The sequence below is a fragment of the Ziziphus jujuba genome, chromosome 7 (genome assembly GCF_031755915.1).
Source record: "Ziziphus jujuba cultivar Dongzao chromosome 7, ASM3175591v1".
Lineage (NCBI taxonomy): Eukaryota > Viridiplantae > Streptophyta > Magnoliopsida > Rosales > Rhamnaceae > Ziziphus > Ziziphus jujuba.
Window position 1 is genome coordinate 17,283,931 of NC_083385.1, and position 13,968 is coordinate 17,297,898.

Genomic DNA, 13,968 nt, shown 5'->3' on the forward strand with positions numbered 1-13,968 from the left:
AATTGAAAGAAAATGGTACATAATTTCCATGGACCCAAAGTGGAGGCCCATTAAATGAAATAGTATAGTATGAGAGGAATGATAGTTCAGGTCCAGTGCCAAAATATGGTTGGGGTTGTACATAAACTACAGTGAGTTCACACTTTTTTTATTGTTTTATTTATTTTTATAAATATATATATATATATATATATATAGAAAGAGAGAGAGAGAGAGAGAATTTGACCCAGTATCCTTGTTTGAAGGGTCTTAATGAATCTACCCGCTCCATTTCAATTTTTTTATTTTTTATTTTACCTTTCTATGTTTTAATATTATCTTTTTTAAATATTAAAAGGAAAAATCAAGACGAAAAGCTATGCATTTTTCCCATAAACTGAGCATGAAAATAAAGAGGAAGAGAAAGAGAGAATGTTGATGCAGCTTGGGACGACCGGAGAGTTATTTCAGGAGGAGGAAGCTCAGCAATCAGCTTCGCCACACCTTTCCCGGTCTTGGCCTCGGAGTCGCCTCCTTCGGCGTCTACGTGGTCGGCGAGCAGGTCTACAACAATTACAAAATTAGTAAGAACCTGCAATGAACAAGAGAAGACAATCAATGGCTTGAGAAACGGTTTTAGTGAGGAATTAGGGAAAAATGAATCACTGGAGAAGTTTGATAAGCATGTGGCTAAATTGCAGATGGAGCAAGCGAGGTTAATCGGAGTAGAACTAGCCTTAAGAAGGGAGTTGAATCTTATAGGCTTGAAGTTGACTCTCTTCAGCACGAGAATATAAATCTATTACATCGTTTAAAAGGCGATGGGAAAGAAAGTGAAGCTTTAAATATTAAGCTAGCCAAGGAAATGTGGACTCGGGTTTGCTACTTGCAAAATCAAGGGTTGTCAATGTTGAATGAGAGCTCACAGTTATGTTCAAAGTTGTTTGAGTTTGTCAAAGGGAAAGCAAGCGAATTTCCGGAAACTAAGCAGGGCACGGAAGTCAGTAATCATGGTTTAGATGGTTTTTTCCTTGTTGAATCTAAGATGAAAGTGCAGGGATTAAAGCGTGGAACTGAAAGCCTAACTAGGAGTTTGCAGATGATGTCTGCTTTGATGCAGGACAAGTTGAATCTGGTTGCTTCAAAATATCAGGCTGAGTGCATGGATGCTAAAGGATCAGCAGAACCAAATCATCAGACATAACATTGACTTAACATTCAGACAAATTCTGCATTAGTTCATACAATATATTACATAATTGCTGCCAAAGCCATGCATGGAGAGAGATTTTTGAGAAATTCAAGGGTGAAACAGTGAGGGAAGGTTAAGGGAATGTTAAGCTAGCTCGCTTTCCTTGGAATTTCATAATCCTTTTCTCTTCCCGATCTAACGATACGGGGAGGCCAAAATTTTCTGAAGGATACGAAAATGGTGATGAAGAATGGGATGAGAGGTAGTAGTCTGAATTTTATGGAACAAGAAACCTCGTTTTCTGTTTTGTATAAAAAGTTTGTAGAAAAGAAAAATAATGTTTTTGCACTATAGTTGAAAAATAATGTTTTTGCACTATAGTTGACCTTTGAGGATAGCTTTTCATTATGAGCAAAATAAATAGAGGTATTTTCTGATTGTAAAATAAATAGAAGCAAAATTGATTGTAGAAACTAAAAGTGATAGATAAAATTGAGAAAAAAAAAAAAAGTAGAACAAAAAAAACTTCTATAGTTTCACTTTTGATCATTTTCATGCACCATTGCCACTCATCTTCTTTATGAAGTTTTTAAAACTTACATCTGCATTTTAGCAATTCTCAACCAGAGTATTCAGAGAATTAGCTTGCAAATAATAGGAAAAAAGCTTGAAGTCCAACCAGTACAAAACCTCCTTAATTAATTAGTGTCAAGTTTTTCTGAAAAACTAATTTAGGAATTGAGTATACTCAAAGACTGCAAATTGAATTTTCAAAAAAAAAAAGAAAAAAAAAAAGACTGCAAGTTTTAAACATACAACTTAGTGGAATGAAGAATATTAAGAAGCGTTTATTGCCTTTCTAACTCTAATTAGATTACTAAAAAAAAAAAAAAAAAAAAATTCTACTTTGGTTTGGTTTAGAAATAAAAAATCAACCCCTAATACAGTTTCGATTTACAAATTACAACTAGACTTCAATCCAATACTCAACTAAATATTTGAGAGAAAACATGCAAAAAAAAGAAAAAAAAGAAAAAAGAAAAAAAAATCTAAATGGTCGTCTCAAGTTTCAATTAAATGATTTAAATAATTTTTTTTTTTACAAAAAAAAAAAAATTATTTCAATCACTATTTTTGCTTTTCTTCATCAATTTCATTTAAAGTTCTTCAATTTTATCCTAATTACAGTTAGTCTCATACTTTTAGAAAATCATATTCAAAATTCATCTCTGTAATGTTTTTTGCTGTTAATTTATACAAAAAATCATAATAGTAATTACAGTAAAAATGAAGATATCTAAATGATATGTACCTTTATTTTTGTCCAATAAATGGAAAACTTGATCTAAAAATCCACTTACTTCTTGTCAGGCTTTTTACTCAGATTTTTATAAGCTAAATCTAAGATTTTAATAATGTCTATATATATATATATATATATATATATATATATATTTTTTTTTTTGTCTACAATTTAGTGGCCAGCTCAATGTATTTGAATCTATTTATTATTGTTTAAAAACAGCAATACATAATTTAAACCCTCCATTTCAATTAATTTATGTTTTAAAATAGAAATTTTTTATTTTTCAATTTTTTAAAGCAAAAGAATAATAATAATAATAAAAAATATCCTATAGCTACATCAAAAGAGACTTTCAAAAGGAGTTATCATAAATTAATACGACAATTCATGGAAAGCAGAAAGTTTGAACTCGGAAAGAAAGTTGATCCTTGTTGATCAACTCAAATATGCACATTACCAATGTCCACATTGTTGTCCTCGACAAACTTTTTCCAACCACAAGAGAATTTTCCATTTGGTTTTTTCTTGTCAATTGTGTGCACCAACCTGAGCGGCCAAGTTCTTCCATTTGAATTCTTTAGGATGACAACTGTGGATTTATCTTCAAGATGTTTCTTAACAAATTTTCTAGGTATATTTTGTACATTATTGAAAAAAAGAAAAAAAAAATTGTTCTTTGATGAGTTGAACCCGAATGGACATCCTCCGAAAGTACCAAAAACCGTTTAGAATTGAAAGCTTAATTAATAATTAATTACCAAGTAGCCATGATGAACATAAGTTGGCCGCAAGAGACTCCAAAAGAAAGGGCTTTTGGACTTGAAAGCTTCAGCTCTTTGAATAGCTGTAGCTTTGTTCCTGTCCATGGCATTGTCTGATCTTTTGGTCGATTTTTGTTTGCGGTCTGTTTAATCAGAAAAAAAAAAAAAGAGAGTATAAAAAAGCGTCTTTTAGTTAGAAGAAAACAAAAACCAAACCTAAAATAAATTATAAAGTAATAGAAATTAATATGTCTAAAAACACTCATATATATATATGTGTGTGTGTGTGTGTGTGTGTGTGTGTGTGTGTGTGTGTGTGTGTGTGTGTGTGTATACATATACATATATATATATATATATATATTTAGATCAATCAGTTTCATGATCATAGAAAGTTGTAGGATTGGAATTAGAGGGATAATCAATCTCGATAGCAGTTTTCTCAAATATGAGAACATGGGATTTTGAATTTCCTTGATATTCGAATGTAACTTTTAACGTTTAATTTAATTGAATGATTTAACTTTGTTTTTTTATTAATGGGTTTTGTATTAATAAGGAATAAATGAGTTTTAATGGAATTGATGACATATTTTTACCGTTTGGGTCTTATAAAGCTATATATACAGCTTGTTGGAGCTCTTTTTTGAGCACAAAGAAGAATCGAACAATGAAGAAGAATTTTGTGGAGTTTTAGTGTAGTTTACATTGTGTGCAAAAGTGTGATAAAGCTTAGATACATTAAGTTCGTAGTGAAAGATTTTGGTAATACCGTGTTCGAAATCTAAATCGTCTATTGTATCTTGGAAGACGCATGTCACAGAACCATCTACACTAGTAGGGCGAAATTCGTCTTAAGAATACTATGGTATCACACAGACCTTAGATAAATCTTTCAACATCATATATACAGGTTCGGGAAATTCTTTTAATTTTTTTTTACAATTTTAAGACGAATTTCTCTTATATGTTCATTCTTTCCTTCGTTATGTCTATATATATATATATATATATATTTGTTTGTTTAAAAAAAAAAAATCTCCATTCCCGTCCCTTTTTAAATTGATTTGGCATAATTTTTTTCCCTTGTTTTATCAAAAATTTATTCTCATAATTTGATTACCCATGTTTTTATAAATATTTTGGTGATTTTTCGGTGCCGGAATGTTGAAAAATGGTGGAAAAAAAAAATCCAACCTAGTCAGTCAACTTGTTTACCAATGAAACAGAACAAGAATAACCCGATTGAAGGTTGAAGACTGGTCAGCCATAGGTAAACAGGTTGGATAATGGACATATGGGCTGGAGCATGAATTTTGCTAGGTTTGGCTTATGTTAAAGCTCAACCCATCTACAAGCAGGCTGGTATTTCAACTCAAATGCAAGGTCCAGTAGCAAAAATTGGCTTATGAGATGCTGGCCCAAAAGGTTTAGGGTGCCACCTGCAGAGTAGTGGCATAGCCACGAGTCGTGTAGTGGCAGAGCAACGTGTGACACCAGACGGTGATATCATCTGCCATATCAGCATGCCACATCATCATGAATGTCATTATGATGCCACATCACCATACCACATCAGCAGTGTGCCATGTTAGAATGCCACATCATCATGACATCGATGGATGATATCAGCAATAATGTTAGTGATGATGTCGGCATTGGTAGGTGTATAAAGTAATTATTCAAGTGTATATAGAAATGTTATGGTGTATACAGTAATTTTATAGGTATTTACAATAATTTTGCAGGCATTTACAACATTTTGTGGGTGTATAAAGAAAAATAAAAAAAATCACATTGTTATATTTTCATATTGGAAATTGGGTTTAATTAGTTTTAGGGGGTTTAGAATAACAACTAGTTGATTTCTATTTGTAATCTTACTGAAATGGCAAGTGGATCATATAATGTGACTTCTGATACAAGAGCAACTGTGCATGCTGAACAAGCGCCAACTCCAGCTCCTGTGGTCCAAATGCCTACTCCTGCACCGGTTGCTATACCTGCAAATCATACTGAGTGACCAGAGAAATTTAATGGAACACATTTTAAAAGATGAAAACAAAAGATGTTGTTTTACTTGACCATCCTGAACCTTGTGAGGTTCTTGACTAAAAATACACATCTAAGTAATGAAAAGAGTGATAGAGAAACACTCATGGTTGGATGTATGTAAGCATTCCGATTACTTGTATCAAAATTATATCTTGAATAGCCTATTAAATGGTTTGTATGGGTTGTGTTGTAGCACAAAAACAACAAAAGATTTACAGTAAACTTTGGAACGCAAATACAAAACTGAGAATATTGGTTCCAAAAAGTTTGTAGTAGGCAGGTTCTTGGAATTCATAATGGTGGATCAAAGCTTCTGATGATTCAAGTACATGAATTACAAGTGCTCATTCAAGAGATTCATTCTGAAGGGATGATAACTAGTGAACCCTTTCAAATATCATTTATAATTGAGAAGCTTACCGCTTAGTTGGAAAGACTTCAAGAATTATCTTAAACATAAGAGGAAGGAAATTGATGCGAAAACTCTTGTTGGCAAACTTCATATCAAATATGACATTAGGAGATCTAACAAAAAATTTTTACAAGCCGAGATAAGGCCAATATTGTTGAGCATAGTCGAAGCTTCAAGAACAAGAAGAAGAAGAAGACTAGAAGAGATTCCAAGGACTCTAAGTTGGGACCTAAAGAAGGGATCTCTAAAAATACCAAGCTTCAAGGTAAATGCTTCGACTGTGATATAATGAATCACAAATTAGCAGATTGTAGACTACCAAAAAAGAAGAAGAACAAAGAGGCACAGATGGTGGACCAAATCACTCAAGAGGTTGATGATATCGACTTCAGTGCTATTGTCTTTGAAGTGAACTTGGTGAGATCAAACTCTAAAGAGTGGTGAATTGATAATGGTACAACCCACCATGTATGTTTAGACAAAAGCTTATTCACTTCCTTTAAACTAAATAAAAATGAGAAAAAATTGTTCATAGAAAATTCTGCCAAGTCTGAAGTCCTAGGGAAGGGCAAAGTAGTCTTGAACATGACCTTTGGAAAGAACTCAGCTGTGTTATTTGTTCTAGATATTCGCAAGAATCTGATATCTGAATTGCTTATAAGCAAGCATAATTTTCGTTTAGTGTTTGAGTATGATAAGGTTGTTTTGTCTAAGTCTAGAATGTTTGTGGGAAAAAAACTTTGGATTTAATCCATAGTGATATATATGACTTGAAATTTCCACCAACTAGAAGAGACAATAAATATTTTATCACATTTATCAATGATAGCACGAAATCTTGTTATGCATACTTGTTTAAGAGTAAGGATGAGACAATAGAGAAGTTTATTCTCTATAAAACTGAAGTTGAGAATCAATTTAACAAAAAGATTAAGGTAATAAGAAGTAGTCGTGTTGGTGAGTATCTAGCTTCATTTGGTGAATATTGTACTCAACACGGTATTAGACATGAAATTACTCCACCATATTCACCATAATCAAATGGTATCGCTGAATGGAAAAATCGTACCTTAAAAGATATGATGAATGCAATGCTGATAAATTCAGGATTATCTCAAAACTTGTGAGGGGAAGCCATTTTGTCGGCGAACTACCTTTTAAATAAGATGTCTCGGAAGAATCAGGTGAAGGCATCCTATGAGCTTTAGAAAGGAAGACAACCTTCCTATAAATACTTAGGAGTGTGGGGGTATCTAACCAAAGTGGTGGTACCTACTTCTAAGAAAGTAAAAATAGATCCAAAAATAGTTGATTACATTTTCACAGGTTATGCTCAAAATAGTAGTGCATATCCGTTTCTTGTGTATATAGGTATGAAATTCTTGATATACACAAAAACATGATAATAGAATTGAGAAATGCACCATTTTTTAGCATATTTTTTCGTATAAGTTCGAAAAAGGACCGAGTTCATTTAAATGAACATATGATGCTATAAATGAAGATAATCATCATAGTCATCAAGAACAGGATACTGAAGTTGATCTCAGATGAAGTAAGAGAGTAAGAACAGAAAAATTCTTCCGTCTAAATTTTCTTACTTACATGCCAGAAAATGAATCGCAGAACTTTCAAAAAGCTGTAAATTCTCCTAAAGCGAATTTATGTAAAGAGGTCATGAAAAGTGAGATTGATTCCATATTGTAGAATCACACCTACGAGTTAGTATATTAGTAAATCCTCCTCCAAATTGGAAATCGTTGAATTACAAACGGATATTTAGAAGGAGAATGAAAGCAGATGGAACAATAGATAAATACAACGTAAGGCTTGTAATTAAGGATAAAAATAACAAGAAGACCTTGATTATTTTGATATTTATTATCCAGTAACGAAAATAAATTTCATATGGATGGTATTGGCGATCACTGCATTGCAGGATCTTAAAGTACATCAAATGGGTGTTAAAACAGTATTTTTTAATCGAGATCTTAATGAAGATATCTACATGTAACAACCTGAGGGTTTATCCACACCAAGATAGGAAAAGAAAATCTTTAGATTGGTAAAATCCTTATATGGACTAAAATAAGCTCCAAAGTAGTTACATAAAAAAATTGATAGTGCCATGCTAAATAATGTATTTATGTAAAAGATATAGAGAATTGATAAGTCATTCTTTATTTGTATGTAGATGTTATATTTATTGTAGGTAGTGATAACAATATACTCCAAACTACAAAAACCATGCTAAAATTCAAATTTAACATGAAAGATATGAGGCTTGCTGATGTGATTTTAGGAGTGAAAATCACTAGAACTTCGAATGCAATCATTTTTAGTCAAACACATTATGTGGTTAAAACACTAGCTAAGTTTAATAAAAACGATACCGGTATAGTCAGAACATCCATAGATATGAGTTTACACTTATTAAAAAATAAAAAAGAGAGTGTAGCTCAAGTGAAATATGCAAGGGTGATTGGAATTCTGATGAGTTATACAAGACCAGGCATAGCCTACTTTCTGAGTAGATACACGAGTAATCCTAATGAAGATCACTGGAAATGAATCATTAAAGTATTAATGTACGTACGACATACTCATGATTATGGATTGCATGAAACAATATATCTTGCTGTATTAGAAGGATACAGTGATGTAAATTGGATATCAGGTATCAAAAATTTAAAATCCATGAGTGGCTATATGTTCACATTAGTAGATGCAGCTATAACATGAAAGTCATCCAAACAAATTATTATAGCTCGATCCACGATAAAATCTGAGCTCATTGCATTAGATAAATATGGTGAAAATGCTAAATAACTACGCCAATTTTTAGAGGATATTTCTAGATGGCCTAAATTGTGCTAGCAATGAGTATACATTATAATAGTTGATCTGCGATTGACAGGACACAACATATTATACATATAATGGAAAGTCTAAACACATTCGTCATAAACATAATTTCATTAGATAGTTAATCTTAATTGGAATTATCTCGATTAAGTGTGTAATGTTGAAAGACAATATGATGGATTCGCTAACCAAAGGATTAAATAGAGATTTAGTTGAGAAGTCATCGAGGGGAATGGGATCGAAGCCCATAAGAAAAGTCAATTCGATGGAAACCCAACCTAGTTGATTGGAAATCCCAAGATCTAGGTTCAATGCGAAAATGCATTTGTAAAGACTGGTATAGATCATTGTGGGGTTAATTCTGTGCCAATTCCTATAATGAAATAGCATAAGTATGCTTTTAATGATTCTTATATATGTGTGTTTGGTAATCTATGCATAATCATGCTAATTACATTGGAAAAAAAAAATCACCTATGTGAAAGAGAAGAGTGGCCGCTTCAAAAAAAAATTGATAAAGGCACAATTCTCTAGAAATTCTCGCAGAACCAGGAAGGTGTTCAAGACCAAAATGAACATGAGAGCGAGAATTGAAGTGTACCAAGAAGGAATAATGTGTGAATTATATTATTATTTACACAAACAATGAAATGATTCAAACATATCATATCTACCATTAATCAGTACTATAAATATAGTCTTATAAGGAAAGGTTCAAAGAATAACATTTAACTATTCTATGTAGATTTCAACCATAGAGCTTTACCAATAGAATTTTAAATTATCCTTAGTTGTTAAACCATTCATGTGGAGAATTGTAGCATTTCTAACATTTAATTTAATTTAATGATTTAGCATTTTTTTTTTTATATTGATGAGTTTTGTATTAATAAGGAATAAATGAGTTTTAATGGAATTGATGACATGTTTTTACCGTTGGGTCTCACGAGGCTATAAACAACTTTTTGGAGCTCTATTTTTAGCACAAAGAAGAATTGAGCAAAGAAGAAGAATTTTGTGGAGTTATAGTGTAGTTTACATTGTGTGCATAAGTGTGGTAATACATTAAGTTAGCAGTAAAAGATTTTGATGGTACCGTATCCGAAATCTAAACCATCCGTTGTATCATGGAAAACAAATATCACGAAACCATCTGCACCGGTGGGACGAATTCATCTTAAAGACACTGTGATATCATACAGGCCTCGAATAAATCTTTCAACATCATACATACAAGTTCAGAAATGTTTTTTTTATTTTTTCTTATATTGTATACTAGAAAATGTCCATGTTTTTATGGAATAATGCTTTTCAAAATCTTTCCAAGTACCTTTATATTATAACCAAACTTTTCCATCATGCTGTTTCTCCAATTTCACCTCCTCCAACCTTAAGCACTATCAACTCCTTCTTCAGGATTCTTTCATTTTTCCATACAAAATATTTTGGAATATTCTGCACATATATTATATCAATTTTTTTTTTTCCAAAAAAGAAAAGGATTACAATGCATATTTATACTTACAAGCTTCCCATGTTGAAGAATAATCTTCCGAACGACTATCATGAAGTACTTTGACATAGTATTAAAGAAAAAAATGAAAATTAAATAACGATATCGTGAGCTTGCAGAGAAAATTGAAATGTGTCAAGTTAAAACACACATAATTTAAAGCCCCATACAGAAAATAATTGATGTGATAAAAATATATATATATATATATATATATATATATATATATATATATATATATATATATATATATATATATATATATATATATATATATATATGTACATTGTTAAAATGACCCTCTACTTCTGATGTTCTATTAAATGTTATAAAAAAATTTTAAAAGTAAATTTAAAAAAAAAAAAGTTAATTTTTTAAAAAAGAAAAATATTTTTTTACATATTATCATTGAATTTATATACTATTTAAACAATAATTCACGTTTATAATCGGAGATTTTCTTATTTCTTTGAATAAAAAAAATGTTACTTCCTTTCTTTATGGTATATCGTCAGAGATCATGATGGAACCCCATTTTCTCTTTCCTATGTCTTTTTTTATCGAATGAGTGAGCCAAATTGAAAATACATATATGTTTTTTTTTTTAAAGTATTAATAAAATGTAGAATATTTTATATTTATAAAAATAAAGGTTACTGTGCTCTCAGCAAAAAATAAAAATAAAAATAAGTTAAGTGTTTACAATTTTAATGTAAAACAAATGATTTAGCAAATAAGGAGATTATTTTAGTGGTTGAAAAATTTGTATAATCTAAATATTAATAAATAAACTTTTCTATTTTGGAATAATAAATAAACCATTAATTGATGCATTATTTTATTTTATTTTTTTGCTTCCTAAATATTATTTTTCATTTTTTATTTTGCAAAATATTTAAAGAATTAAATGCATGTGCTAAAATAGAAAAAAATAGTTTATAAAAAAATAATATTACCACATTAATTTTAATATTATTAATTTTTATATTTGTTATACATACATTTTTTAATTAACATTACTTATATATATAAAAAAATGAGTGTATTTAGAAGTGTAAAAATAAATTGAATAAAATAAACATGGCACAAACACGGTATGTTAAATAAGTGCTTATAAAAATACACTCCTAGACATTCCCTTAATCTCCAAACAGCATGTTTCAAGTCCAACCAATACAAAACCACCTTAAAATCACAACTTTGTAATCAAATATATATAGCAACTTGGAGTAGATGGTGCCTATGCAATTTAGGAAGTGAGTAATTAATTAATTAGTATAATGACTTTAACTAATTAAGGAATTGAGTAATGCTCAAAATTGCAAGTTGTACAATTTAGAATTTGGTGGAACGGAGAATATTAAAAAGTATTTACTGCTTTTCTATTTTTTTTCCTCTAGTTCGGTAGAATTAAAACTATAGTTCATTAGGCAATTTTTGGAGAAAAATGATTATTTGAGTTCGGTAGAATTAAAACTACATTCACTGGTGATCATTTAGCATTAATGACAAAAAGCAATTAAAAAAAAAAAATCTACTTTGGCTAGGTTGAAAAATCAAAACTCATTTAGAGTTTCTAATTTACAAAATATAACTAGTTGTCCAAAGGACAAAAAAAAAAAAAAAAAAAAAAAAAAAAAAAAAAAAAAAACATTTTACAGAAATTATGCAAAAAGAAAAATCAGAAAAATTATCTAAAGTGCCATTTTCCATCTCAATTTTTTTTTTTTTTTTTTAATCAATCCCTAAAATTATTGTTGTCTATGAAAAGGAAACTTGATCTAGAAATTCACCTACTTTTATGTCAAAGCTTTTTAAACAAATTTATAGGCTCAATTTAATATTTGAGATAAAATCAATTAACTCTGAATCATCTATTTCTACAATATAGTTCTTTCATTAATTTTTTGACATGTGGTAAAAATAATAATAAAATATTAAAATATTAAATCACATTAATCATTTTAAAATCACATTAATTAATTTTTACCATGAATCAAGAATTTATAGGGGAAAAAAATGTAAAAATAAGTGGCCCAAGTACACCTGATTTTTTTATTAAGATTTTAATAATGTCTTCTATTTGTCTACAATTTAGTGGCAAGCTCAAAAATCTAATGGTAAAATTATTGTTTACAAGCAATAATCTAAACACTCCATTTCAATTTAATTTATGTTTTTTGAAAACAAGAACATTTTATATTTTACATTTTAAGCAAAGGGTTGATAACAATAAGTGGCGTACCAAGTACATGTTCCTTGTTTCAGTCACCCAAAGGTGAATAACAAGGTTCTCACCTAAATTTCTTGCCTTCATTAAAGCTTCATTTTGGTCTAATTGTCTCAAAGTACACCTTCTTTCACGATAGAACATTTTAATAAGTTTTATACGCCCAATCTAAAAGATATAATAAGGTGCTTTTATTTTCTTCCATTAAAAAATAAAAGGAAAAAAAGAAAAAAGAAAAAAACTTGGTAGAGGAAGAACTTTTAATACTCCCATTGCACAGAATATTCATAACTCCTTCCATTGATTTAAAGCCATGTGGACAAGTTTTTTCACGTAAGATAGTGGCCAAAACCATTCAAACAACAAAGCCACCCTTCTAATGTTACCAAACCCTTTAACTTTCCTTCTCCATCTTCAGCTACCCTCCCTTCTTTTTTCAGTTTTTCTCAATCTTTCATCATTATCATTAGGGAAAAAGACTAACTAATATTTATTAAAATTAATCAGAACACTAAAACCAACGCTATCTTCAAAATAAATTTTTTACAGACCCAACATCTAGTTTTATCAGGTAAATAGTAATCAATTTCTCAGATCAGATGCTTTTGCTCCGTTTCTTAGAAATACACATGGCATTCAGTTTCAATCTGCTTAATTGGGGTGGCGGGGTGTTTTGGTGGGTCTCAGAAATAATATAGCAGTTAATGTTTGAGCAGATCGGACAAAGAAGGGCAAGCGACTATGTTGGTTTCGATTTGTGAATCAAATCTGATTATGGATATGGATGAGTTCAGAAAGAGGTAGAGTTTGGATGGGAATGAAGCCTCCTGCTGCTGGTGTTGTGTGTTGGAAGTTTGGGTTTGGGGTTTGAGCGATTTTGCTGCTCTCTAATTAATATAAAAATTTAATAGTGAAAAAGAGAGGAATAAAGCAGAGATTAACAAAATACATATTAAAAATAAAGGAAAAATAATACCACAATAAATTGCATTATGCATTGTTTATCCACAAAAAAAAAAAAAAAAAAAAAAAAATTGATTATTCATTTCAATGTTATATATATGGTTTTATGAGCATATTATCTGTCTCTTGCAAAATAATAATAATAATAATAATAAACGATTCCATTCATAGTCACGACAATCCACGTGCAAAGAAGCAAGCAGTGGCTGGTGATATGCAAAAGGTTGCAAGATTTTTCCTCATAAGCTGTAATGTCCATTAATGTTTCCCTTTGAATTACACTTGAGATAATATGATGTTTAATAATTGAAATAACAATAATAATAATAATACTAACTATTTCCAACAATTTTAGTTCCTATAACCGCAAATCATTTAGCTCATTTTGTTAGTCAATGCGCTCTTAATTTCCAGATTAATGGTGCAATTATTTTGTTTCTTTGGTGAACCAGGAGAGAGGCTATAGTGCTAACTCCTGGCAAGCTTGCTACTTTTTTGATTTGCTTGCCTTTTTGGTTTATAAAACTCATTTTTAAGTTGGAAGGAGAACCCAAAAAAAAAAAAAAAAAACGCAGTTTTAGAACTTGAGAAGCGCTTACATTCACCATGACCTCCCAGGAGAGAACAAAGATTGATTTTCAACGAAAAGGAAAAACAAGAAAGACATGTTTTAATATTTAAAACAAGCACTA